At 39.0% G+C, this 27170-nt stretch overlaps 1 long non-coding RNA gene across 1 annotated transcript; it reads right to left on the reverse strand.

Moving 5' to 3' along the window:
- Positions 1-6817: 6817 nt before the first annotated feature.
- On the reverse strand, positions 6818-26435 carry LOC107783082 (uncharacterized). Its single transcript, XR_012695448.1, has 3 exons — positions 25995-26435; positions 20863-20926; positions 6818-7055 (listed from the first exon to the last, which is right to left on the reverse strand). It is a non-coding gene; the product is annotated as an uncharacterized LOC107783082 (long non-coding RNA).
- Positions 26436-27170: the final 735 nt, after the last annotated feature.

A 27170-nucleotide genomic window follows, 5' to 3' on the forward strand; every position in this document is an offset into this window, starting at 1 on the left:
AAAAAAGGAAAAAAGGAAAAAAAAAAGAGAAAGAAAAGAATGAAAAGAAAAAAGAGAGAAGAAAAACAACAAAAAGAGAAAAAGAAAGCAAAAAAAAGAGAAAGAAAAGAAAGAGAAAAGAGAAAATCACAACAACAAAGTAATTCCTATATCATGAACTACGTTCGACCTGATTCCTTTTAAGGATACGTAGGCAGCCTCATGGTTTGGTCCTATAAAAATAAAAATCCGAAGGTCCCCAAGCAAGAAACCGGGGCAGAAGTTGTGGTTGGTGTAAGAAATCTAATTCTGAAAGTTGTAATTTTGAACCCACGTGAATTATTTTGAGCCTTTGATATCCTTTCTTTTTAACCCTATTCAAAAGCCCACATTACGGTCCAAAGAAAGACCTTCCGATCAGTCTTCGAGAGATGCCAAGTCAAGCAAGGAGAGGTAATTCATATCAGGGGCAACACTCTGGTCCAAGCAGAAAAATAATGGAAATGAGAGAGTCTTATTGGCAAAAACCCTCACGGGCACCGTAAGGCGACGTGAGCAGAGAGAAATCCAAAAATGAGAGAGTCTTATTGGTGAAAAACCCTCGCGGGCACCGTAAGGCGACGATAAGTGGAGAGAAAGAATCAAAATGAGAGAGGCTTGATGGTGAAAACCCTTCGGGCACCACAAGTCGAATAAGGATTGTGAATCAGATTGGATAATCGGAGCATTGAAGCACAGTTTCACGGTTTAAAGGTACAACAAGAGTTGAACATCAGGCTTACTTGACAGAATAGGCCATAGGTGCATGTCATGGTCATTAGAGTTGGTATCCACAACTGATAGGTTTCTACTTTGTAGTTTTCTCGTTAGGAATCATCTTTTCTATTGTCCTTCACTCTGTTTTTTTTGTCTTGTTCACTTCCTCTTCCTGAGTCTATGCGGTTAGAACAAGTGAGAAATGACTTCAAAATTTGCCACCAGCTGTCCAATTGCACAAAACGGGGTCTGGCTAACACATCAAAATGTCATAAGTCAGAAAAGAACAACAAACGTAATGAGCTGGTAATAATCAACGTGCTTTAGGATCCTTGTGAAATACAAAGGCTTGATACATATCAATTCATGAACAATGCAACAAGATGGAGGGTGTTAGGTGAACGAATCAAAGGTATTTTCGGTGAAACGCAAATGTTTGGTACATATCAATTCATGGACAATGCAACAGATGGAGGGTGTTAGGCGAATAGATTAAGGGTATTTTCTGTGATAAGATTGATAGAGAAAGTTGTTAACCAATAACAAGCAAGGTCTTCCAAGTGGAAATCAAAGTTATCATGGCAAGTGAAGGAGCAATAGACCTCAAGGCCAATGCCAGTAGGTTAAGTCAGGAAAGAACAACATGCACATTGAGTGGACGGTAATTGACGTGCTTTGGGATTCATGGGAGACACAAAGGTTGGTAAATGTCAGTTCATAAGTAATGCAACAGATAGAGGGTATTGGGTCTGAACGGAGAAGGGGTATTTTCTGTGATAAGGATGATAGAGAAAGTGGTTAGTCCATAAGCAAGCAAGGTCCTCGAGTGGAAATCAGTTATCATGGGAAGTGAAGGAGCAATCGCCCTCAAAGTCAAGGCCACAAACCAACCATAAGATTTTAAACTTACAAGATTTTTCTTTGATTGAAACAGGGGCAGAAAATTTCGTTTATTTCGAAGAAACCCTCCGCAAGGAAAAGCAAGCACCAGACAGGTTTGACCGTAAACTCTCAGGACCTTCCTAGAAAATGTGACCTAGTTTAAAATTCAAAACAATCATGAGTAGCATAATCTAGCATAAATGCACCACAAAGGAATATAAGTTGGTTTCGAAGTTTGCATGTTTAAGATAGGATTCAATTAGGAGTTTTCAGGACCCTCTTGTAAAATGGGACCCAGTTTAAAAATCGAAACAATCATAAGTAGCATAAATGTACCCCAAGGAATATAAGTTGGTTTCAAAGTTTGCATGTTTAAGATAGGATGTAATTAGGAGTTTTCAGGACCCTCCTGGATAATGGGATGTAGCTTTAAGACCCTCTTAGATAACAACATTTAGCGAAGTCACACCTTTAGAAGATATAACTTAGATTTAAAATTGTCGTTTAGGTAAGAATTGTCAGGACCCCCCTGGATAATGGGATCTAGCTTTCAAATTCTTAGTAATATTTGGTAATATGATTCAGTTTAACGCTCACATATGTGCCCAGCCACCAAACTGGGGCAGAAAATTTTCTTTGTTTTTTGTCTATTTCATTGAAGTCAGGAGCCTGCCTGGAGAGCAGGGAATACATTCAAGTCAGCAATCAGGAGCCCGCCTGGAGAGCAGGGAATACATTCAAGTCAGCAGTTAGGAGCCCGCTTGGAGAGCAGGGAATACCTTCAAGTCAGCAGTCAGGAGCCCGCCTGGAGAGCAGGGAATACATTCAAGTCAGTAGTCAGGAGCCCGCCTGGAGAGCAGGGAATACGTTCAAGTCAGCAGTTAGGAGCCCGCCTGGAGAGCAGGGAATACATTCAAGTCAGCAGTTAGGAGCCTGCCTAGAGACCCGCCTGGAGAGCAGGGAATACATTCAAGTCAGCAGTCAGGAGCCCGCCTGGAGAGCAGGGAATACATTCAAGTTTAGCAGTCAGGAGCCCGCCTGGAGAGCAGGGAATACATTCAAGTTCAGCAGTCAGGAGCCCGCCTGGAGAGTAGGGAATACATTTCAAATTAGCAATCAGGAGCCCACATGGAGAACAAGGGAGTACAATTCAAGTTTTAGCTTCAAGTTCTTATTGATATTTGGTAATGTAATTCGTTTTACACTTACATGTGCCCAAATACCCAAACGGGGGCAAAAAATCTTCTTTGTTTTTGTCTATTTGTTGAAGTCAGGAGCCCGCCTGGAGAGCAGGGAATACATTCAAGTTTAGCAATCAGGAGCCCGCTTGGAAAGCATGGGAATATAATTCAAGTTCAGCAGTCAAGCGCCCACTTGGAGAGCAAGGGAATACAGTTCGAGTTCAACAATCAGGCGTCCACCTGAATAAAAGGAAAAGCATCTCAGATTGCAATTCAAGTCAGCAACCAAAGAATCTCGCAGCAAGAATGCGAGTCAACAGTCCGAGATGATCAACAGAAGTTAGTCACAATAAAGAAAAAGAGAGAAAGGCAAGAAGTGAATCCAAATGCAGAAGTTGATGGAAGATGTGAACTGCTTAAGACATGGTGGAAGTCACAAGCACTACATGTCCGGTCTTGATCCAAAAGCTGTAGAAGAACGAGCTAGAACCTGCAGCTAACAAGCGCCAAGGTTCAAATCTAAAGTCTACATGAAGAACCATTCAAGACTCAAGATCAAGCTTCAGAAGACTTATAGATAGGAATCTTGTAACTCGTAGTTGACAGGTTTAGTTAGTCTTTTTCATTTGATATTTTTGAAGTAATAACAGGAACCGCGGACCGGAACCTCGGCGGAACGGCACCTCGACCGGATCTCCACCTCGGCATACTTCGTCATCTCACTCATCTCTGAACTACACGTAGCCTGATTCCTTTATAGCCAAGGATATGTAGGCAGTTCAGATTAATTAGGATTAGCTTTGACATTGTGTAGTATTTCTATCTTATTTTAAAGGGCATTGTGTAGTCTAGGAACCCTTCTAGACTCTTCGTTGGGACAAAAACAAAAGACCCTAAGGACCTAATACACAAAAGACCTTGGGACTAATTGGCAAAAATACACAAAATATAAACCTAGACCCTAAGCCTATATAGACTAACGCCTAAGAGACTCTAAGGGGACAAATTGTTTCATGGAATCAGTCGTGACCTTCTTCTGAAAAAAGACAAGCCCCTTGATCTTCTTCACGGAGACAACAATGAAAAACCCTAGAAAAACCCTAATAGACTACACATGCCGCTGACCCTTCCTCTTCTTCCCAATCTCAAAACACCATAGCAACCTTCAGCTCTACTCCAGACCCAGCCATTGCCGGACAGCCCCCTCCTAGCGGTCACCTTCTTCCACACACAAGATGAGCGCCGCTGAGCAGCCATAAGCGACCCCCCATCGTTCATTTTCTTTCAGCAAAACAACAGCCCTTGAAACTTGATTTTCTTCAACTAAGACACAAGAGCAGCCAAGATCCGCCAGTAACCACCCCGAATGACTCCATCTGCTCACTCCATCATTCTCGCCACCAGCTGCCCATCAACGCCCAGCTCCCCACCACCCATCTCGTCAGCTTTGACCCGCCGGACAGACCCAAAATCCAGCGCCCAACCTTCCACCAGTCGTTGTGCGTCGCCAGCAATAGAAATACCACGCCAAATGACCACCCTCCATAGCCACCCATGAAACAGAACATCTAGTAAGTTTTATCAACTCAAGCTCGTTTAGCATCTCTTTCCGGCGAGCTTCGAGTTCGTCGGAGGTCGTTGTCCAAGGAGTCCGTTTCAGTCGCACGTCGAGGTACTGTCGTCGGGTTTCGGTTCGAGTTCCGTCGATAGTTCATCGTATTGAGCCTCTGTTTTAGCGTTCAAGTTTCTTTGCATTCCAGGTATGAGTATCAGTCTAAAAAGGTGTTGTAATTTCCCCCCTTATTGATGAATATATGGGCGTCTTATATGATATTTGAGCTTTCTTCTTCTAGGTGTTGCATTGTTGTAATTGCTCCTTCTCATATCATTTTTGTAATTGCTCCCTCTCATGTTCCGACTGTTCTTTGGAGGATATTTAAGTTTGTTGTCACTTAATTGAAGCCCATAAATCAAAGTTTTATTTTAATTAACTTTAGGTGCTTACTGTTTTGAACTCATCATTTGATATGTATTGAATTGAAGTGATAAGAAATTCATTTTCCTCGCTTTCATTTAGCTTAGTATTATATGATTTTTCTAATTACTTGGTCACTTAGTTCATTGAATGGATCGTGTGTGTTTGTATAAAATTTGGTGTTGTAGGGTCAAGTTTTGCCAATGAAATGATGAAAGAAGTGAGTTTTTCTTTAATGGCTCAATAGGTTGGGAGCAGTATTCTTACATGAACATGAAAATCATGACTACTTTTGTGCTTATATTCTTTTTTTTGTGCTTATATATTCAATTTTGATAATTGTTCTGTTTTCAAGCTAAGCTTTGTCATACTGGATTACTTATTTTTAGTACTTAATGGGTTAGTTGTATTTTCTTGCCAGGTCATTGAAGTAAATTTTGTGTTCAAATGTATTCTTGTTCTTAATGTGAATAGGTTTGTTTGTATAAGTGTGACCAATTCCAGTTTAGATAGAGCGATCTTTTCTTATCATGTTTTGAAGTTTATGCTAGAAATTTGGTGTCATATCTATTCTTAAATGCTTGGTCAATTCCATAAAATTAGAAATGAAAATTAGTATGATTTCCCACAAGAACTCCCATAACCATGGCCTTCCCAATAATCTCAAATATTAGGAAAATAATCCAAAATCGCGTAATTGCTTTAGGCGCGTTATGTTAAATAATTTACCTTCCTAAACTCGGGTGCGCATTTATGTGACCCAAATCCAAAATCTCCACAATGTTAAAATATGTCGAAGACCACGGGTGCATTTATGTGACGTGGTTCGAGACATGTTTTAACAGTGTTGCAATATTCTTAAAAATTAATTAAAAGCGGTTAAAAGTTAAAATTTGCATAGAGGTTCATAGTTGTTTAAAATCAGATAATTAAGCCGAATATAACAGTTGAGCGACTGTGCTAGAACCACGGAACTCGGGAATGCCTAACATCTTCTCCCGGGTTAACAAAATTCCTTACCCGGATTTCTGGTTCGCGGACTGTAATACAGAGTCAATCTTTTCCTCGATTCGGGATTTGAACCGGTGACTTGGGACACCATAAAATTATCCCAAGTGGCGACTCTGAATTTCTTAATATAAATAATCTCGTTTCGATTGTCCTTTAATTGGAAAAATTCCTATATATACCTTTCCGGGGGTGTAGATAAAAAAGGAGGTGCGACATGTATACGGTAAAATTGGTTAGTGACAGTTGGACGAACGAAGAGATGACACGTAGAGCTGAAGACAAGTAGGATGTGAGTCATCAAATAGTCAATACCGGTTGCAAGCATGTGACCAGTGCTAGATTAGTCCCGAAGACAGAGTAACCTACAACAAAGGTTCAAAGTATCGACATCGAGTAACATTCAATGAGCAGTCATTACAAAGAATATCTGCATTTATAGACAACCGTTATGCAGCCATCAATGAAGGTTTTATTCTTATTCAAGAGGAGCTTGATTTGAGGATCTTTTCTCCCTAAATAGAGCTATAAATAGGAGATTTAACGTCCATGGTAGACACGAAATATTCTGGACACAAAAGCTACATTCTGTTCTCATTTTATAACATTATGCTCAATCTTTATTTTTGAATATTCTTCTCACTTTTGCCACCGGGGAGGCTAAATTCATAGCCATGCTTGTATTTCCTTGAATTTCATTTCATAATTTTATTTTTATTCTTATTTATTTAATATTTTTGAGTCAAATCATTCACTTGTCTATAAACCACGCTATGAATTCAACTATACCATTTTAGAGGTAAACAAAAAATATGGTGAATAATACATTACGACTGTCATGACCCAATTCCCACTATAGGTCGTGATGGTGCCCAACATCGCCGTTAGGCAAGTTAACGATGAACGATCAAATTAATTGTTCAATTTATTACTTTGGAAATCATGAGATTTATTTAATAAAAATTTGCGCATTTAAAATCATGGGTACATACAGAATTAGTAGGATATAAAAACAAAAGGTGATAATGTTATGCACTTCCGTAACATCAACTAGACTATCCCAAAACCCGGTGTCACAAGTACTTGAGCGTTTACTAAAGAGTGAAACAATAATACAACATCTGTCTGGAATATAAAATAAACAGGATAAAGTAAGTAAATAAGATGAAGACTTTGTGTGCTGCGGTGGGTAGCACAGTATGTAGCGTACCATAAGGTCCCCTTAGCTGTTGCGCCTACGCGCCAAGATGACCACCAAATGAACCTGTCAAATCCTGTTCATATAGTACAGAAGCGTAGCATGAGTACATAAATCAATGCGTATCCAGTAAGTATCTAGTCTAACCCCAAAGACGTAGTGATGAGGGGTCGACATCGACACTTACTAGTGGTCTAATAAATCAATATGATAAATCATAAATAGATATGAAGCACAACAATAATAATGAGGTAAAAACTGTAACTATCATAATCCTCCAACATTTCTTTTGACAATATAAATCTCTTAAATTTCATATGTTATCTTAACAGATCAAAAATATCAAGTGTAGTCTCAAACGGATAAGGAATACCATATAAATGCTAGGTCTCAACAAAAAGGTAAATCTCATGAATATCCGAACTGCTGGCGGTATCACACACGATTATGCTGATGTCATACAGCCCGATCCAAAGTGATGTGTAGACTGTTGAGGGTCGACCAACGCGAACCATAGATGTATCTCAATATACTGTTGAGGCGTTCGATCTGATCCACAGGAAAGGAAGAAACTTATCGAATTACGAGTCACGTGCTTATAACACAGGTACATGAGCATAAAGTAAACATGACTTTTACCGTTTATCAAATATCTCGCCAAACAACTCATGGTGATAAAGATCAGCCTAATATATTTCCAAATCAATTTCAATTATAGATTCACTTAATTAAGCTAGCAAAATGAGTTCAAATAATCCAAATATTACATGATAAAATCCTAATTCTACCCGTACATAAACATGCTTTTAGCTTTGTACGAACTCTCGTCACCTCGTACGTACGTAGCACCCACAAGTAGTAGCACATAACAATTTTAATCCTACGGGGTAAATTCCTCCTCAAGAAAACTTTGTATTCGTTCGCCAAATCTTGTTTAGTTCCATCCAAGCTCGGTTTTGTCTGATTCTTAGACATGAGGTTTACCTTGCTCCGAAGTTCCATAACCGGCTCCAACGCCTCTCTAAATCCTCAAACCAATGCCCATCGATACGAAACTAGTCAAACAATCATGCAAACCAATAAAAAATATACTCCAACACTCATAATTAATCACTTTATAATATTTTTCAACTTCGCTCAAAAAGTCAATCCTTGGGCCCACATGCCCAGATTCCGAATATTTTCGAAGATAAATATTACCCATAACACCACGAATTCAAATATATAATTTACTCAATTCCATGTCCAATTTCATGGTCAAAATCCAAAAATATCAAATTCTAGATTTTCTTCAAAATCAAACAATTTCTATAAATTTCCATTTTTAAATCCATATATAACTCATGTATTTAACTTTCAACAAGTGGGAATAACTTACCTCATGATAGATGATGAAATATCCTCTTCAAGAGCTCCAGAAAATTGCCTGATGGTGGGCTATAATATCATATTTTAGTCACTTATTGCACTCTAATTCACTGCACTTTAATTGTGTTTGAGCTTTAATTGTTAGTGTTTTGTACTTATTGTGTGTTTTATGCTTTATAGGAGTGATTCCGAGCTATGTAGATATTGTGGAGCTAATTCAAGCTAATTGGCGCTTTGAAGTTTAAGCAATTAAGCCAGGATCGTGTTCGAGGGTCGAGGACCAAGTTTGGACGTCAAAACGCAAGATTTGAGTCGTACTCTGAGAAATTTGCATTAGTGCGACGCACTATGCGAGGCATACTACGATGTAGCAGCGCATTTTTGCTGCCTGATGAATTGTGAAAGCCCCTGATAATCCCCACTAGTTCCCCGCATGGCGCGTCACCCTATGCGGCACGCCTGTGCAATTTTTATAGAGCCAATGTCATATTTTGGCTAGGAGAAGGTTTTTTCGTCTGGGCCCGAACTTACTTGGTATAAATACATGAAAAAGCGTTATTTTCTGGACTTTTAACATATTTTAGACCTAAGGAGACTAAGAAGGAGTGGGAGAAGCAAAAGCACAAGGATTTCGTCATTCAATCCTCACTCAAGACCCGAGTTTGGATCGTTTTTATGTTTTCCTATACTTTAAACATATTTGTGATGAATTGCTCCATATCTATGAGTAATTCCCTTTAGGGTTTGATGGATTTGGTGTATTGATCTTTGTTTCATAACTCTAGTTTTATGTATTGAAGCATTTTTGGATGATATAATTGTTTCATCTATATTCACTTGTTCATGTAATCGAGAGAAACATAACTTGTGATATCTTTGTATTATTTTGTTTGTTGAATTCATTAATTCTTCTTAGTAATCGAAAGAGGCTAGTTGCATCATTGATTAAACCTAATTAGGAGGATAATCGAGAGAGGTTCTCCTAAATACTAATCTACTATGAATTTTTGCATATCTTCATAGAGCTTAATTGGTTCATCTTGTGAGGTTGAGACTTAATCGAGAGAGGCGTTTCTGCTAAATGTTTGAAATAATTGAGTGAATTCGAGAGACTCAATTGAATATTAGAAGTGAATTATCTAGAGTTAGATCCCAAACAATTATCTTGCACCTATCCTATCAAAACCCTATTTTCTCCCACTGATAACCTTCGTTGCTTACTCATTGTTGCAATTATCACTAGTCAATAGCTCTAGATTCTTAATTAATTTTAGTTCGTAATCATATAAATTTTAATTGTCGATCATCTTGGATAGCAATTAAGCTAGAAACTACAAGAACCCTGTTTGAATCCAATCCATGTGGATACGATATTATATTATACTATATTCGACTAGCGACCATATTTAAGTGTGTTGTTTTGTGCTCGTCATCGCCCAACCAAGTGAAAAATGAGCCAAAACCCCGCATAAAAATCGAATCTGCCTAGGTCTTTCCTCTTCGCGATCGCGAAGGCCAAAAATACCTACCAAAATTCCTTCTTTGTGTTCGCGACAGCACGGTTGCGTTCGTGACCGTACGGTTACATTCGTGATGCCTCCAGGTCCCCATTGCTTCGCGTTCGCAGCCATTGAAGCGCGTTCTTGTAGGCTTAACGCCTCCAGGCTCAACTCCCCATCCTTCTTCGCGTTAGCGACACCCTGTCGCGTTCGCGAAGGGCACCTCAACCTCAGCTCTGCGTTCGCGGTCCCTTTTCGCGTCCGCGATGCACATTTTTCAGCAGCCAAAAATTCCTTCTTCGCAAATGTGTTCATACCTTCGAGTTCGCAAAGAACAACACCAGACACCAGCACTAGCCTCAGCAAAACAAGGAAAAGTGGTCCAAAACCACCCCGAAACACAACTGAGGCCCCCGGGACCCCGTCCAATCACACCAACAAGTCCCAATACCTTATTAAACTTATCCAAAGGCTCAAAATTCCACGAATAACATCAAAGTCACGAATCGACGATCAAAATCCTTGTTTCAACTTTCAAACTTCGATGAACGCGTCCAAATCATATCTGAATATTTCGGAATGACGCCAAATTTTACATACAAGTCACAAATCACAATACAAACCTATTCCAAGGCTCGGAATACCAAACAGACATCGATAACACCAAAGTCCACTTCAACTCAAACTTTGGAAATTCTAAAACCTTCAAAATGCCGATTTTCCACAATAAGTGCCGAAACGCTCCCGGACCATTCGATCAACCCGAACTTATGTCCAAGTCTTAAATCATCATATGAACTTATTGGAACCTTCTAATCCCGATTCCAAGGCTGTTTATTCAAAACTCAAGCCTTTGTCAACTCTTCCAACTTAAAGCTTCCAAATTGAGAATTTTCCTTCCGAATCAACTCCAAACTTCCCGAAATTCAATTCCGACTATGCATACAAGTCATAAACTGAAAATGTTGGTTTATGTTTAGTTAACAATGGCATGCTGAAAATGTTGGTTTATGTTTAGTCAACAATGACATGCCAATTGGAAGAGTTGGTGGAAAGAGTTGGTGTGGATGCTAGGAGGAAGCTTCCTCCTTTGATGTCACCCATGACATCAAGAGGAGGTAGTTTGATGTCACCAATGACATCAAGAGGAGGTCTTTACCTCTATAAATAGATGCACTCCTTCACTTGTAGAAATCATCCCAAAATAATACAATACATTGTAGTGAGTAGAGAGTTAAGAGAGAAATTCTCTTAAGTGTAATTGGGAAATCTCCCCTTCCTTTGTTAATATTAAAAGGGCAATTGTTCTCTGGTGGACGTAGGATTATTTTGATCCGAACCACGTTAAATCTTGTGTTCTTTCTTTTACGTTTCCGCTAACAATTGGTATCAGAGCGACATGATTCTTTAACGATCCAAGGAGAAAGAACAAGCAAATATGAGTTCCATGAAGTTTGAAATTGATAGATTCAATGGACGCAACAACTTCAATATCTGGAAGATCCAGATGATGGCGTTACTGCGGAGGGAAGGTTCAATCCATGCTATTGACGGAAAGTATCCTACGGATATATCAGCTCCCGACAAGGAGAAGATTGAAGGGGATGCATTGAGTGCAATCCAACTATCCCTTGCACCTAACGTGCTTTGTGAAGTGAGTACGGGTACCGAAGAGACGGCCAAACAGTTGTGGGAAAAGCTAGAAGGGCTATACCAAGACCGATCAGTGGACAACAAGAATGTTGTTACAACGGCATCTTCACACATTTAAGATGGGGTCAGGTACTTCGTTACAAGATCATTTAGATGCGTTTAATAAACTTGTCATGGACTTACAGATTGCAGGAATTAAAAGGGAGGAGGAGACGCTTGCATGTGCTTTGCTATTTTCATTAACTTCAGGATATCGTGATATTGAGAATTCAATGATGTATAGCAAGGAGCCTATCAAGCTTGAGCAAGTGCGGCAGGCACTTAACTCTAGTGATGTGCGGAGGCACATTGAAGGAGATAGAGATGACCAGGCAAGTGGCCTCTTTGTAAGAGGCCGGACTAGCCAACAGGGAAAGACCAAATCAAAGCACAGATCAAAGTCTCGTGTGAACAAGAAGAATACAGAGTGTTGGGGTTGTGGCAAGAAGGGGCACTTTGAACGAGATTGCCCAATGTCAAAGTCCAAGGAAAAGGCGAGTGCATCTACAGTTGAACAGGTACATAATTTTGATAATGATTATGTACTAACAACATCGTGTAATAATAATAGTAGTTATGAAAACAAATGGGTGTTAGACTCTGCTTGTACTCTGCATATGACGTTCCGAAAAGACTGGTTTAGCAGCTACGAGAAAAGTGGAGGAACCGTAGTAATGGGCAATAATGCAACTTGTGCAATAGTTGGCATTGGCTCAGTTCGGGTTCGCTGCCATGATGGAATCGTGAGGACTATTACACAAGTCCGTCATGTTCCTGATCTGAAGAAGAATTTGATCTCCTTGGGTACTCTGGATGAACAAGGCTACAGGTACATGAGCGAAGCAGGAACTATGAAGGTGACTAAAGGTTCTTTAGTCATGCTGAAAGGCAAGCTGGAGAACGGCCTTTACACATTGGCCGGAAGCACCATTGTTGGCTCTGCAAATGCATCTACAGTGCAGTTATCTAATGATGACAAGGCAAGACTATGGCACATGAGACTGGGTCATATGAGCACACGTGGACTGGAGATGTTGAGCAATCGTAAACTTTTGGAAGGCGAGAAGATCAGCACGCTTGACTTCTGTGAGCACTGCGTTCTAGGGAAGCAGAAGAAGGTCAGCTTCAGCACTGGCAAACACAAGACAAGAGGAGTGCTAGACTACATCCATTCAAATTTATGGGGTCCTTCTAAACTTCCATCGAAGGGCGGAAAGAGGTATCTTCTCATTTTTATTGATGATTTCTCACGAAAGGTTTGGGTGTATTTTTTGAAGGCAAAAAGTGATGCTTTTGAAGCATTTAAAGAGTGGAAGATTTTGGTTGAAAATCAAATGGAGGGAAAATCAAGTATCTTCGCACAAACAATGGCTTGGAGTTTTGCAATGAATAGTTTAATGAAATCTGCAAGGTTCATGGGATCTCAAGACATAGGACTGTCAGGCATACCCCACAGCAGAATAGAGTTGCCGAGAGAATGAACAGAACTCTTCTTGAAAAGGCTCGTTGTATGCTCCTACAAGCCAAAATGTCCAAAGTATTTTGGGCTGAAGCAGTTCACACTGCTGCTCATATTGTCAATCGATCTCCAGCATCGGCAATTGACTTTAAGACTCCGAATGAGGTATGGTCAGGTGAACCCTCTAACTATTCATACTTACGAGTATTTTGGTGTCCAGCTTATTATCACGTTAATGAAGGAAAGCTTGAACCAAGGGCTAAGAAGGCCATATTCGTAGGGTATGTGGATGGAGTAAAAGGGTACAAACTTTGGTGTTTGTCTTTACTCAAATTTATAGTTAGTAGAGATGTCACCTTCGATGAATCCTCTATACTTGATCCCCGTAAAGTTTCCATGGAGTTTTCAGGAAACAAGAACAATGAGCAGGTGGAGCTTCCGGTGGAGCTTGCCAAGGAAAAGGATCAAGAGACTCAGGTTAAAGATGAGTCAGAAGATGTAGGCGTTGAAGAACTTGCTGTCAATGAACCATACACAATTGCGAAGGGGAGGGAGAAAAGGCAGACACGAGAACCGGAACGCCTTATAAATCAAGCAAACTTGATTGCATATGCGTTCGTAGCTGCACAAGAAGAGATTAAAGATCTGGAGCCCTCCTCGTATATTGAAGCAACTTCTTGCAAGGATGCCGCACAATGGCGGTTAGCCATGACTGAAGAGATGGAGTCTCTTCACAACAATCAGACATGGGTCTTAGTGAAAAGACAAAAGGAGAAGAGGACAGTTGGATGCAAGTGGGGAAAGAGGGAATTCCTGAAGTGGAAGATGCTAGGTTCAAGGCGAGATTGGTTGCAAAAGGTTTCAGCCAAAAGGAGGGAATTGACTACAATGAGATTTTCTCTCCGGTCGTGAAGCATAGCTCAATTCGCGTGCTACTAGCATTGGTTGCACAATTTGACTTGGAGCTTCAACAGCTTGATGTCAAAACTGCTTTCTTACACGGTGATCTAGAAGAGACAATCTATATGGATCAACCTGAAGGTTTCCTAGCTGAGGGAAAAGAAGATCACGTATGCCAACTAAAGAAGTCTTTGTATGGTTTGAAGCAATCCCCTAGACAGTGGTACAAGAGGTTTGATGCATTCATGACTACACATGAATTCTCAAGGAGTGCATTTGATAGTTGTGTGTATCACAAGAAGATGTCTGGTAACTCAATGATTTATTTACTGTTGTATGTTGATGATATGCTTATTGCTGCTAACAACATTACAGAGATAAATGCTTTGAAGAAACTATTGAGTAAGGAATTTGACATGAAGGATTTAGGTGATGCAAAGAAAATCCTTGGTATGGAGATTTCAAGAGAAGACGATGTTGTACATCTTTCTCAGAAGAGGTATATTGAAAGGGTTCTTGAGAGATTCAATATGCAAACGTGCAAGCCTGTAAGTACACCATTAGCTCCTCATTTTAAACTTTTAGAGTCACAAATGCCTCAGTCCGAGGATGAGGTGGAGCATATGTCAAAGATTCCTTATGCTAGTGCAGTTGGTAGTATTATGTATGCTATGGTATGCACACGTCCAGATATTGCTCAATCTGTAAGTGTGGTAAGTAGATACATGTCCAACCCAGGAAAGAGGCATTGGGAAGCTGTCAAGTGGATATTGAGATATCTCAAAGGAGCTTCTGGTGTTGGTCTTACCTTTCGAAAAAGTGGTACAGGTATTTCAATTCTCGGTTATGTGGATTCTGACTATGCAGGAGATCTTGACAGAAGAAGGTCCACAACTGGATACATCTTTACCCTCGTTGGCAGTGCCGTCAGTTGGAAGTCGACTTTGCAGTCGATTGTCGCTTTGTCTACGACAGAAGCAGAATACATGGCAGCAGCGGAGGCGGTAAAGGAAGCTATCTGGTTGAAAAGTTTAGTAGCGGAATTGAGTTTGGTTCAGCTGGAATCAACTCTTAGATGTGATAGTCAGAGTGCTATTCATCTAATGAAATATCAGAGATTTCATGAGCGCACTAAACACATTGATGTCAGATTTCATTTTATTCGAGATGTTATTGATGAGGGAACTATCAAGGTCGTGAAGGTTATCACAGATGATAATGCTGCAGACATGTTGACCAAGATAGTCCCGCTCGCTAAGTTTGCACACTGCAAGGACTTGGCGGGGGTGTGCATCAACTGATGCAACTCCGAAGAGAACAGTTGCTAGGTGGAGGTGGTATGTTCAACAATGGTTTGATTCTTCTTGTTTCTTACAACGGGGTTGCCCAGTAAGCTTAGAAGTTTTGGCCAGAGTTGTTCACACGCTCGAAACGCAAACCAAGGTGGAGATTGAAAATGTTGGTTTATGTTTAGTTAACAATGGCATGCTGAAAATGTTGGTTTATGTTTAGTCAACAATGGCATGCCAATTGGAAGAGTTGGTGGAAAGAGTTGGTGTGGATGCTAGGAGGAAGCTTCCTCCTTTGATGTCACCCATGACATCAAGAGGAGGTAGTTTGATGTCACCAATGACATCAAGAGGAGGTCTTTACCTCTATAAATAGATGCACTCCTTCACTTGTAGAAATCATCCCAAAATAATACAATACATTGTAGTGAGTAGAGAGGTAAGAGAGAAATTCTCTTAAGTGTAATTGGGAAATCTCCCCTTCCTTTGTTAATATTAAAAGGGCAATTGTTCTCTGGTGGACGTAGGATTATTTTGATCCGAACCACGTTAAATCTTGTGTTCTTTCTTTTACGTTTCCGCTAACATAAACACATAAAGTGAAGCTACCCAATGCCTCAAACCGTGGAACAACGCGCTAGAAGTCAAAACGGCCAGTCAGGTCATTACATTCTCCCTACTTATACATACGTTCGTCCTCGAACGTGCCAAGAACTGTTTTGGAGTTGCCCAAAATTGCTGTTTAACACCTCGTGCACCTGCTCGTTCCACCACAGCCCATGTGAGCACATTAGCTCAAGCTAGACTGAAGATCCTTCCTGCTACCTTATCCCACAAGCCTTAGAACCAAATTCCAACATCCGGAATCTTTGCGAGACCTGATTCTACTATACGGACACCATATCAATCTCAACACGCTGAACCCAAAACATGATCATCCACCTATGTTGTAATCACACATTGCACCGCATAATTCGTATGCCACATATAACATCCTCCAACCACCATAGATGCAACTTCACGAATCTGATGTCCGTAATATATATCATTACACATATAAGTCCAGTTCCGACACTCGTAATACTGCAATAATGAACGAGATGTGTAGAAATCCATAACCACGTGCCAAATTAATAATTCCTTAAATTCCTCTGCTCAACAAGAACCCTTGCCTCATTCTGAACTGAATATGACATTTTCCCTCTAATATGCATTATATAAATCTGATTCCACTGATTCCAGGCTTGACAACCTCATCTTACCCAGTACAAGATACTCGACCGACAAGCCACATAAGAAACCACCTAAAATCTCATACGAAACATCGATGCACCAACAAGCTACAACTCGAATATGACCCATAAGGAAGAACGAACTCTGGCAAAGATCTATCCAGCCCGCGTAACAAATAAAATGGCCAAACGGATTCCATAAACCTATCTCATAGATGAGAAACAAGGCCCTCAAAATAAGTATAAGAAACCGTACTCAACGTCTCACTGTTGTGGTGTTCAACCTGATCCACACATGTCACTGTTGCAGCATGCAACCCGATCCAAAAATGATACCGTTGCGGCATGCAACCCGATCTAACTATGATATTGTTGCGACATGCAACCCGATCCAAACATCATGCCCATGGCGACGTGCCACCAGATCCACACATAACAATCAATAAGGAAATACCCATCAAGCTATAATGCTCATACCCACGAAATGTCAGAATATCGACCACAAACACGCCAAGTGCATAAAGACAACCCTAGGGAGACGGATAACGACATGTGCTACAAAAATCCAAGCACGACTAAGGTGTAATAAATGACCTGCATCTCGAGAGCCATCCTGCTCATATAACACCACAAGATACTCGGGATCACAACACATGTGCAAATAATCAAGCTGTCTCACAACCCACATGGCATAATAGAGTAGTACCTGAATTAGACAACACTTGAAACATCATCCACTACTCCCGAAGAATCATCCATAAGCAATGCTACACTGACCCAGTATACCTGATCTGATATAAAATATACATTCACATTAAGCAAACCAATGGAACTCAAGCCGATTTCGATCATCCCAAAATGGGCCAATAACCCTCCAAAGATCCACAATGACCCTATTCATGACACATACGAGTAGTCGTCCAATCCAGAACAAACTCCCACAATCCACAACCAAAGAATAGAGTGCCTCTCAGGCATAAACTCTCCCATTAGCGGCAACACCGAAATCCTCATATCTGATTTCAATCTCTAACACTTAAATGACCAACACATCAAAATTATATGATCTTCCCGTAGGATATACTCCCACAACCTTCCACACTAGGTAGTAAAATCTATACATCCATGGCCATCGATCATGCTATTTTTGTAATGCAAATCATGAACCCGCAATTCGATACACAACACCTCTTCCACAAAACAAACCATCCTCAGACTGCCTGAAAATAGTGCCACATGCTCTAAACATCTGAAATCCTTCCCTGCTCATCCGAGCTTGTGACGTTATTATCAAAACTGAACCGCAACCTTGATCCTCAACTTCCAATTTCCATACCGCTCACTGCTCCTAACATGATGCTACGCAAACAAAAATTTCATCATAACTCCTGAACCACTAGTAGAATAAACACTTCATCGGCTAGAAGCCTTTCACTTAACTCATTTTAGAAGACGAATCTCAACACACACCAACTTCTCATAACCACAAAAGACACGGAACTCAAGTCGTGGTCTGAACCTCCATAACCTTTCTAGTATCCATTTACATATAACCAAACCATCAAAATCAAATACCTCCAAATCAATCAATTCACGATGGTTGTCAAGACTGCACGTACAATCACGAATCACCTATATAGCCTTAACACACCATATGAACTGATCATTTTCACAACCCTGTTGATTCAAACCATTACTAACTGACTCAACTTCTTCCAATTTACTCTCTACTTGCCTTCAAAGTAATATCTCTATTCAAACACATAATGGAGCTCAATCAACATTCAGCTTGAGGGACCCAAATCATGAGACCACGTCGCCTCAATACCTATAAGCCATATTATGCCCTCCTATGTACTCAATAGTATCTCCAACTGATACACCTACACTGATTAGATCTTTTGCGAATCCGAAGTTGTGTCTTCCATCTCTCTAACACCGCACCGCAGACCCGATGATAACATAGAAATAATCCAAGTACCCTTTACACTCTACTACAAAACCCTATACTCAGCCACATAACGAACCCAAAAATCATTAAGCACCACACCTTAAATCTTGAATCCACTAGAATAATTATTGAGAGTCGCCAACTCTAATTCAGTCTCGATTATTTAGCTAAACAACTAGTGCTCCATTAGCATATGAGCATTCCGATGAAGCAACCGGATGAATCCTTTCCCTTGTACATCACATCCACCAGAAGTATAAAATCCGAATCATTCCACAACCCTCACATATCAAAAAGGTAAAATGTAGCACACATCCATAAAATTCTTTGCTTGAATTACCCTTAATGTTCTCTTCCTAAATCGTAACGAATCCACCAACGTATCAATAACCAGAAACTGCAAGGACACATAACCACGTGACCCAATCATCGATGGTAGGCTCCCCCACTTAGCTTTAAGCCACCATCGCAAAATCCAAGGACTCACAATTACTTTTCCTACTCGCTACCATGATCTCACACCGTTACTAAGCCAAATTTCTCATAAGTTCTTGTTGCATTAATCATAACACATCCCGAATTATCAGCTACAATCGCACACTCAACCTTCTAACAATCGTACCATCTTCTTCAAATGATCTAAGCTCACATTGTAGTACATGCATCCCATTATAGAAGACATAACTCTTTATAAGAACTTCATCAGAATCATGAAATCTCTAACCTTCTCACTGGAGATAGCCTACCTATGTAACCTCATACCGACATCCTCCAACGGTATAGCCATAGCCACATCCATTATGAAATTAGTTAATTCTTCTAGGTTCACACTCATCTGCCATCCGTAAGAATCCGTTCCTACCATTAACATCAACTGAAGTTCCAACAATACGTTTACAACTTGAAGCTATAGTGCATCCCCAAATGATAATTAAGCATTCACATTCCTCTGCTTTCCAAGAAACATTTTTCGTCACATTCAAGCTTCCTAAGTACATAAACCACCACCTCAAACGAAATACACAAACTTAGTCATTTGTCCACCATGACCAAAATCACCCCAGGCTTTCTCAAAGCATGTGGCTGTCCTACAAAAAAATTCATGTGATACGCTACCACTCCCACTCCGGTTAAACCATCATCCTAAGTAAACTACTTGAGATCTATTGCTCGTACTTGACCTGCTAGTAGTCCAACCACCGCGAGACATATCCTACCATGTCTCTTCTCATCATCTGCCGCCACTCATGTCGCTCCAAATCACGATCCATCTCCGTACCACCTGAACAAATAGATTGGCATCAACTCTAAGACTCATTAAGATCATCTTCCTCTAGCCATCAATACTAGAAACATCGATTTGACCTGAAGCCGCCACACACTGCCATCTCTGATAACCGCTTCTTAGGTACCATTTCACAACACCTTTCCCCAAAGTCAAACCAATAAAACCATCATACTGACAAGCCTTAATGCGTTCAAACAAGGACGGCTACACCATATCACAAATAAGAATTCCACCATATTGGAAAATATCCAATCTAGCAACTCCGTCAACCAAAGCCTGAACATCCATAGTCCAATTTCCTCTCATCCATTGGAGTTAAATATCGAATCTCTAAACCATGAACTGAATAATCCTCCTCTCGAGTCATTTACGACTGCGATACATAAGTAAGAACCCTACCATTTACACAAGCACTACGTGATAACAACGCATGAATATCATAATACACTGTGCATAACCTCAAAACTGTAGGCAACACTAACACTAGGTTAAAATTACAGAACACCCCTCCACAAGGCGATGATAATAGTCCGCCCATATACGTAGAGAAAAATATATTGCACCAAATCTGTAGCAACTTCATGACTCATCGTGCCCAACTAATATCAAATGCTTGACATCACGTATGAATGAGTAGGAAGGAACTGAAGGCATAAGCCTCAACGAAATCAAATAGCACGACACAGAATCAAGAAAGGGAAGTTCTTCGAATAGTCCTGTAGCCTCTCGAAGATAAGTACAGACATCTTCATACCGATTCGCAAGACTCTACTAGACTTGCTCATGACTCATGAGACCTAAGTGAATCTAGTGCTTTGATACCAAACTGTCACGACCTAATTCCCGTTATAAGTCGTGATGGCGCCTAACGTCGCCGTTAGGCAAGCCAATGGTAAACTATCAAATTAATTGTTTATTTTATTACTTTTGAAATCATGAGATTAATTAAATAAAGAAATTTGCGCATGTAAAATCATGGGTACATACATAATTAGTAAGATATTAAAACAAAAGGTGACAATGTTATGCAATTCTGTAACATCAATTAGAATATCCCAAAATCCGATGTCACAAGTGCATGACCATCTACTAAAGAGTGTCATAATAATACAACATCTGTCTAGAATATAAAATAGACAAGATAAAGTAAGTAAATAAGATGAAGACTTTATGGGCTACGGTGCATAACATGGAAAACAACTCACCATAAGGTCCCATCAGCTGTTGCGCCTGCATGCCAAGATGATCACCAAATGATTCTATGAGATCCTGCACATATAGTGTAGAAGTATTGCATGAGTACATAAATCAATGCGTACCTAGAAAGTATCTAGCCTAACCCTGGAGAAGTAGTGACGAGGGATCGACACCGACACTTACTAGTGGTCTAATAAATCAATATGATAAATCAACAGATATGAAGCATAATAGTAATAATGATGTAAAAAGGTAACTATCATAATCCTCCAAAATTTCTTTTGACGATATAACTCTCTCAAATGTCATATGCTATCTCAACAAATCAGAAATATCAATTTTAATCTCAAACGGATAAGGAATACCATATAACTGCCAGGTCTTAACAAAAAGGGGAATCTCATAAATATTTGAACTGCTAGCGGTATCACATATGATTATGTCGAGGTCGTACGGCCTGATCCATAGTGGTCTGTACACTGCCAAAGGTCGACCGGCGCGAACCAGAGATGCATCTCAATATACTGCCGAGGCGTTCGGCCCGATCCCTTGGAAAGAAGAAACTTATCGAATTATAAGTCACGTGCTTACAACACAAGTACAGAAGCATCAGGTAAGCATGACTTTTACCGTTTATCAAATGTCTCGCCAATCAACTCAAGGTGATAAAAGATCGGCCTAATATATTCCCAAATCAATTTTAATTATAGATTAACTTAATTAAGCTGAAAAAATGAGTACAAATAATTCAAATATTACATGATAAAGTCCTAAGTCTACCCAGTATTGCACCCTATTTTGCACGAGTTAAAATAGTATTCAACTTGCGATTTTTTTGTTGTTGATAAAAGAGAGTCACCGCCTAATATTTAAAGGTATACTAGGGTACCTATTTAACTACTAAAGTCAAGTTCTTTCGTAGTCTACTAACTGGTGAGATTTTGGGTAAGGGTTCTTGTTCTTCTAAGAGGAAGGTGTTAGGCATCCCTTAAAAGCTTCTTGAGGTAGCTCCATAGGACTTAGACTAGATTTAAAGGATTAGTTGTTTGCATTCTTCTTAATCAATGTTAAAGAGTACGACTTACTGTATATCTATGTGAGAATATGATATTAATAAAGGGGATGTGTGTCTTTAAAAGGATATGACTTTTACAAAAAAGTCTTGGAAAATAACTTTGGTGTATAATAGAAAGAGTTTTAAAAATATGTACATGAGTTGGTTTATGTGTATGAAACATGTAGAAAGGGGATAAAATATAAAACACTTCGTTTTTAAAAAATGGATGCTCATGTAACTCTAAAAGATGTTGTAAGAGAGTGAGCCTAAGATATACCTTGGACTCTGAAATCATAAATATTAGACTTGAGTAACTATTTTGAAAATTTTTGCTGGGCAGCAGTACTTAGGTTTTAAAAGGAGTCGATTTTTTTTAGAAGGCTAGTCTTGCGATTCATATCTGGTTTATCTTTTGAAAGAGGGACTGCCATCTTTTGCTAAGCTATTTTGGCTTCCAAAATCTTGATGAAAATTTAGTAAGATATGAAAGACTAATAACGTGAGCAACACATGATTAACAAATTGAAAACTAGTTAGTATCTAGTATTTCTTTTAACCTTATGTTCTTTAAGGCTTGCCTAAGTTATTTATATAATTCTAAGAGTAAAGTAAAACATTAAATCAAATATGATGAGAGCAGCGTTATATACATGTAAGAGAATATAAATAATGGGATATAATGAAGCAGTAAAGGAGTGAGGAATGACTCTGGTTTGGGCCTGAAAGAGGTAGGCCCAACAATCAGCAGGAATGGACAATAGTGAACTCCAGATTTTCAGATTCATCGGTATGATTTTTGGGCCTGAGTTCCTTGAGAACTCAGCAGGCCCAATGGTTGCACATGTTCAAAAAGAAAGAGAGAAATTCATTAGAACTAATACTCTATAATTATACATAAAATATGCAAGTAAACGACTTAAACCAAATATAATAACCAACAATAATTAAATATTATGAATGGATATACTAATGTGGGGTCACATATGGTAAAGTGATTTACATTGAAAACCTTTCATTGTCATTAAATACTAAACCTAAAAGGAGTAATGAATGTCAATAGATTAGAGGCTAAGGGTAGAGTTCTACTCAAGGTCAGGGCTCCCTTTGAATCCCTTGACACTTCAAAGTTCCCAAGGGTCTCAAGGCCTAGGGCAATACTTGTGTCAAGGAGAGTAGCCCAACCAAGAGTTAAATTCTACTCCCAAATACCCTTAACCATTAACAACTTATTCTTCCACATAGGTTTAAGTGCCAATTAGGCCCTTTCAATGTAAATCCTATCACCACAGTAATGCCACACTACAGAAGCATATGCCTTTCTCATGAGGCCAAAATAAAACAATATAAGACTACAAGACAGTTTACCTATATTGTCATACCACATTTCCAAAACTGAATGGATGATGAACATGTTAAGCAGGTTCAGAAGGAATAAGCTTGAAGCATCCATAGAGGTAGAGACACTCTTTTTGAAGAGCCAAAAATCTGGGGTTAGGCATCTTAAGATAGAAAAGTACATAGTTCAAGTCTGTAACTGTTTATGAATACAAACACATATGTATTAATTAGACTAGTCATCAAATTGGTTTTAACTTAAACCTTGCCACACAGGTTAACAATACTAATGGAGACTTCTGAAACTATTAACAAGGATTCAAATAAACAATCATAGTTAGTACCTCTACAGATGCTATCAGGGACACCAAAATATAATCAGAGTTCCTAAAAGGTATTAACAAGATTATACATTTACAAATTCAAATAGAACTCCTAAGAGTGCTTAACAGATTGTCAAATCATGATCACTTCTTTCTAAGAGTGTTAACTCCACACTAATCCCATTAAGAACAAAGCAGACTGTTATATCTAAGCAGTAGCAACACGAGACTCTCTTTAGAATTCACAAGCTAGGTTTAATTTATTTTAAAAGAACTTTGTGAAATTTCAAGACAGTGTGAACATGTATGGGATTATGAGAGACAAACAGAAACATTCAAGAACCAAATGAATGCAGGATCATAAGAACACACACAAAAGATACTGCGCAGGGATCATATTTAGGACGTATCACCCTGTGAGCTTCAGAAAAGGGTAAAGTGTCATCCCTAAACTAGGACTTGACTGTTATTAGATGATGAGTTAATAGCTTCATTTAGGAGTCTCTTAAAGAGCATTAGCAGAGGTATTTGTGCTAGTTGACAGGCCAATATTACCCTAAGCATATGATATGGTTGCTTTCCTTTCACAAAGCTCTAAATCTCACACTCATACTGACTTTATTTGAAGGTTAAGGCACATTACAATGCTCAGGCAAAGCAGATAATGTTAAGGTCTTCCATTAATTCCAATAGTGGATTACAGCAGGCTCATATAAACTTAGCAAGTTCTGATGATACTGGATGCACATGCATGAGCATGAGGAATAAGTGGAGGCCTATTTGGGAACAAAGATGGATGCAAAACTCTTATTCAAGTACATACATGAGATGTTCTAGCCGAGGTTATAACTTCACAAACAGGATTGAGTTTCAAACATTATGAAATCAAGTCAACAATATCATTTAAGAAGTTCAGAAAAGTGGGGACTTTATGTCACACCCCTTTTTACAATCTTACTAACCCTCTTAAATATATAAAAGATTTTGTAAAGCTCAAAAGGGTTTTTAATTAAAAAGTGATAAAATTGTGCTCAAAAGAAAATAACTCAGAGTCGCCACCTGACATTTGTTTCGGTGAGCCAGGTCACCATTTTTAAAAATAATTTTCCTTTTAAAACACTTTGGACTCCAAACTAAGTCTGCACTAGAGATTCGGGTAAGGGGGTTCATTTGACTCGGGGAGAAGGTGTTAGGCACTTCCCAAGTCCCGTGAAAGTCACGGGTACGTACTCGATCTAGTTGGCTTTTAAGATATTCAAATTGAGATAAAAAACAAACATAGAAAAGAAAAACAAACACAAGAGGCCCGAGATCGTCCTTGCCTAGTAAAAGAAAAATAAAAATAAAAATAAAAGTAAAAATACTACGAGTTCCACTTTAGGCCTCCAAATACAAGTACTTCATGGCATACCCCGGATAAAAAAATATGTACAAAATTGCGGGGCATTCCCCAGATAATAAACTAAGAAAACGACCTCTCGCCTCGAATAAAATAAAAGAAGCAACCTACGATTTGCCTACTCGAGTGTGGTCAGCCTAAGCATGCTCCTAGCGGACAATGTAGTAAAAGTAAAATAAACAAAAGTTAATTTCATGCTCATTTCTTTTGCTTGGTTTAGGCAAGTAAGTATTAAGAGGCTCTTGTTGGCTTTCAATAGGTATACATAGGTACACATAGGACTTTCTTTCAATACATAGTGGTTGGCTTCGAATCACATGAAGCCCATATAGATGTCCACTTGTAAATATTCTCAGGTAAGAAAGCAGAACCTCACCTCTTTCTGTTGCTGAACATAAACCTACTTTAGATCCACTTTAACTTCTCATTTCATGCATTTGACCAAACCAATTCCTAAAGCATTATTTAATGGACTCGGCTTCCCCCGAGGCTCAACAACCACTCGAAATAACTCATTCAAATCATCCACACAAATATACAAAGGATATCTAAAAACGTATTGAAAGCAGTCAAAACATGATAGTCTCACTCACAAATGAAAAACCATTCTGACCATGGGAAAAATACTCTCAACGAATGACTTTAGAAAAAAAAAAGAATCATGACTCTATGTTAAAGAATACTGGACTACTAAAAGAAGATTGAAGCTTAAACTAACATCCAAATCCTACAAATTCTTAACCAAACACTAACGATTAACAGAATAAGGTATTTACTATTTTGATGTTTAAGAGAATATTATAAGTCAACTTTTTATAATAACTATACTATGAAATTAATTGTATTAGCAATAATTCTCATGGTATGGAAATAATATTGGACTGATGTTGTATATTAACTCATAATGACAAGTGAAGATAACAGAGCACATCAATATCTGAGCTAAAATTCGGATCAATTTCTATTTTGTACCCCAAGCTCTCATCATACTCAAATCAACACAAAAGTAGAGGGAAAGGATCAAACCTGAAAATAATACTTTCAATTAGAATAATTTCAGCAATTCACGGACAGAAGCAAAGGGACAGTCGCGACCAGAACTAGACACGATAATCAAACTTCAAGCAGAAACGCGAACCAAACCACAACGGGCCTCAACGACAGCCAAAAATCCGAACTCAACGGCCTCTCAATCAATCTGAGAGAGACGTCGAAGGGAGGCAACGACACCGACCTAGGTATGAGAGACGCAGAAAAATTGGAGAAGCTGAAAACCCTAGAATAACTAGAAAAGGGCTGCGTCGCCGGGTGTATGGTGGTTGTTTTGCGGCGACAGAAGGGTTTGATCAGAGTTGCTGGCGGTTGGTTGTGTCGTTGATGGCTTATGTGTGTGAGAGGTTGGGTGGGGCCTGGGTGGATCCAAGTGCCCATCTGCCTCTTTTCCCCCTTTGTCCAAGTCAAAGAGATCGATTAAAGGGGAAGATATATTAGGTCTTGGGGTTAGGCTAATGGGTTAATTGGGCCAAAAAGATTGGCCTTGGTGAATTGGGCTATAAATTAAGCTTATAATTCTATAATTCTTGCAATTTGGCTAAAAATATTAATTTTTTTTCTAAAATAATACCATAAAAATATAAAAGTAATTCTAATTAACTAAAACAACTATATTATGACATGAAACTATTTTTGATAATTTCAAGGATTATATTAAAAATAAAAAATGGGTTGAAAATAATATTTTTCTAAAAATACCTAATACCTTAATTAAATAGAGAAAAATGAAACTATTTTTGTATTTTGCAATTTTGTAATAAAAATTATGTAAAAGAGTCAAAATTAGTTGAAATAACTATATTAGAACTATACTAAGTATTTAAATGCTAAATATGTAATCTTAGGGAGGATAAAAAATTACATGTCTACAGCTGTCCCTCTTTGACTGGAAATACAAAGTATTTTCAGACAAAGAACGATTAGACATGTCTTTTGACCCGACCCTTATTTGGGAGACCAAAAACTAAGAGGAAGAAGAATGTAGCTGAGCCCTAGTATCTGAGCTACCTACATATCCTTGGCTATAAAGGAATCAGGCCACGTGTAGTTTAGAAGTAGGAACTATGATGGAGTGTACTGAGGTGGAGAGTCAGTCGAGATGTTGTTCTATTGAGGTTCTGGTCCGCAGTCCTGTTATTACATCAAAAT

The sequence above is a fragment of the Nicotiana tabacum genome, chromosome 10, assembly GCF_000715075.1.
Source record: "Nicotiana tabacum cultivar K326 chromosome 10, ASM71507v2, whole genome shotgun sequence".
In the NCBI taxonomy this organism is placed as follows: domain Eukaryota; kingdom Viridiplantae; phylum Streptophyta; class Magnoliopsida; order Solanales; family Solanaceae; genus Nicotiana; species Nicotiana tabacum.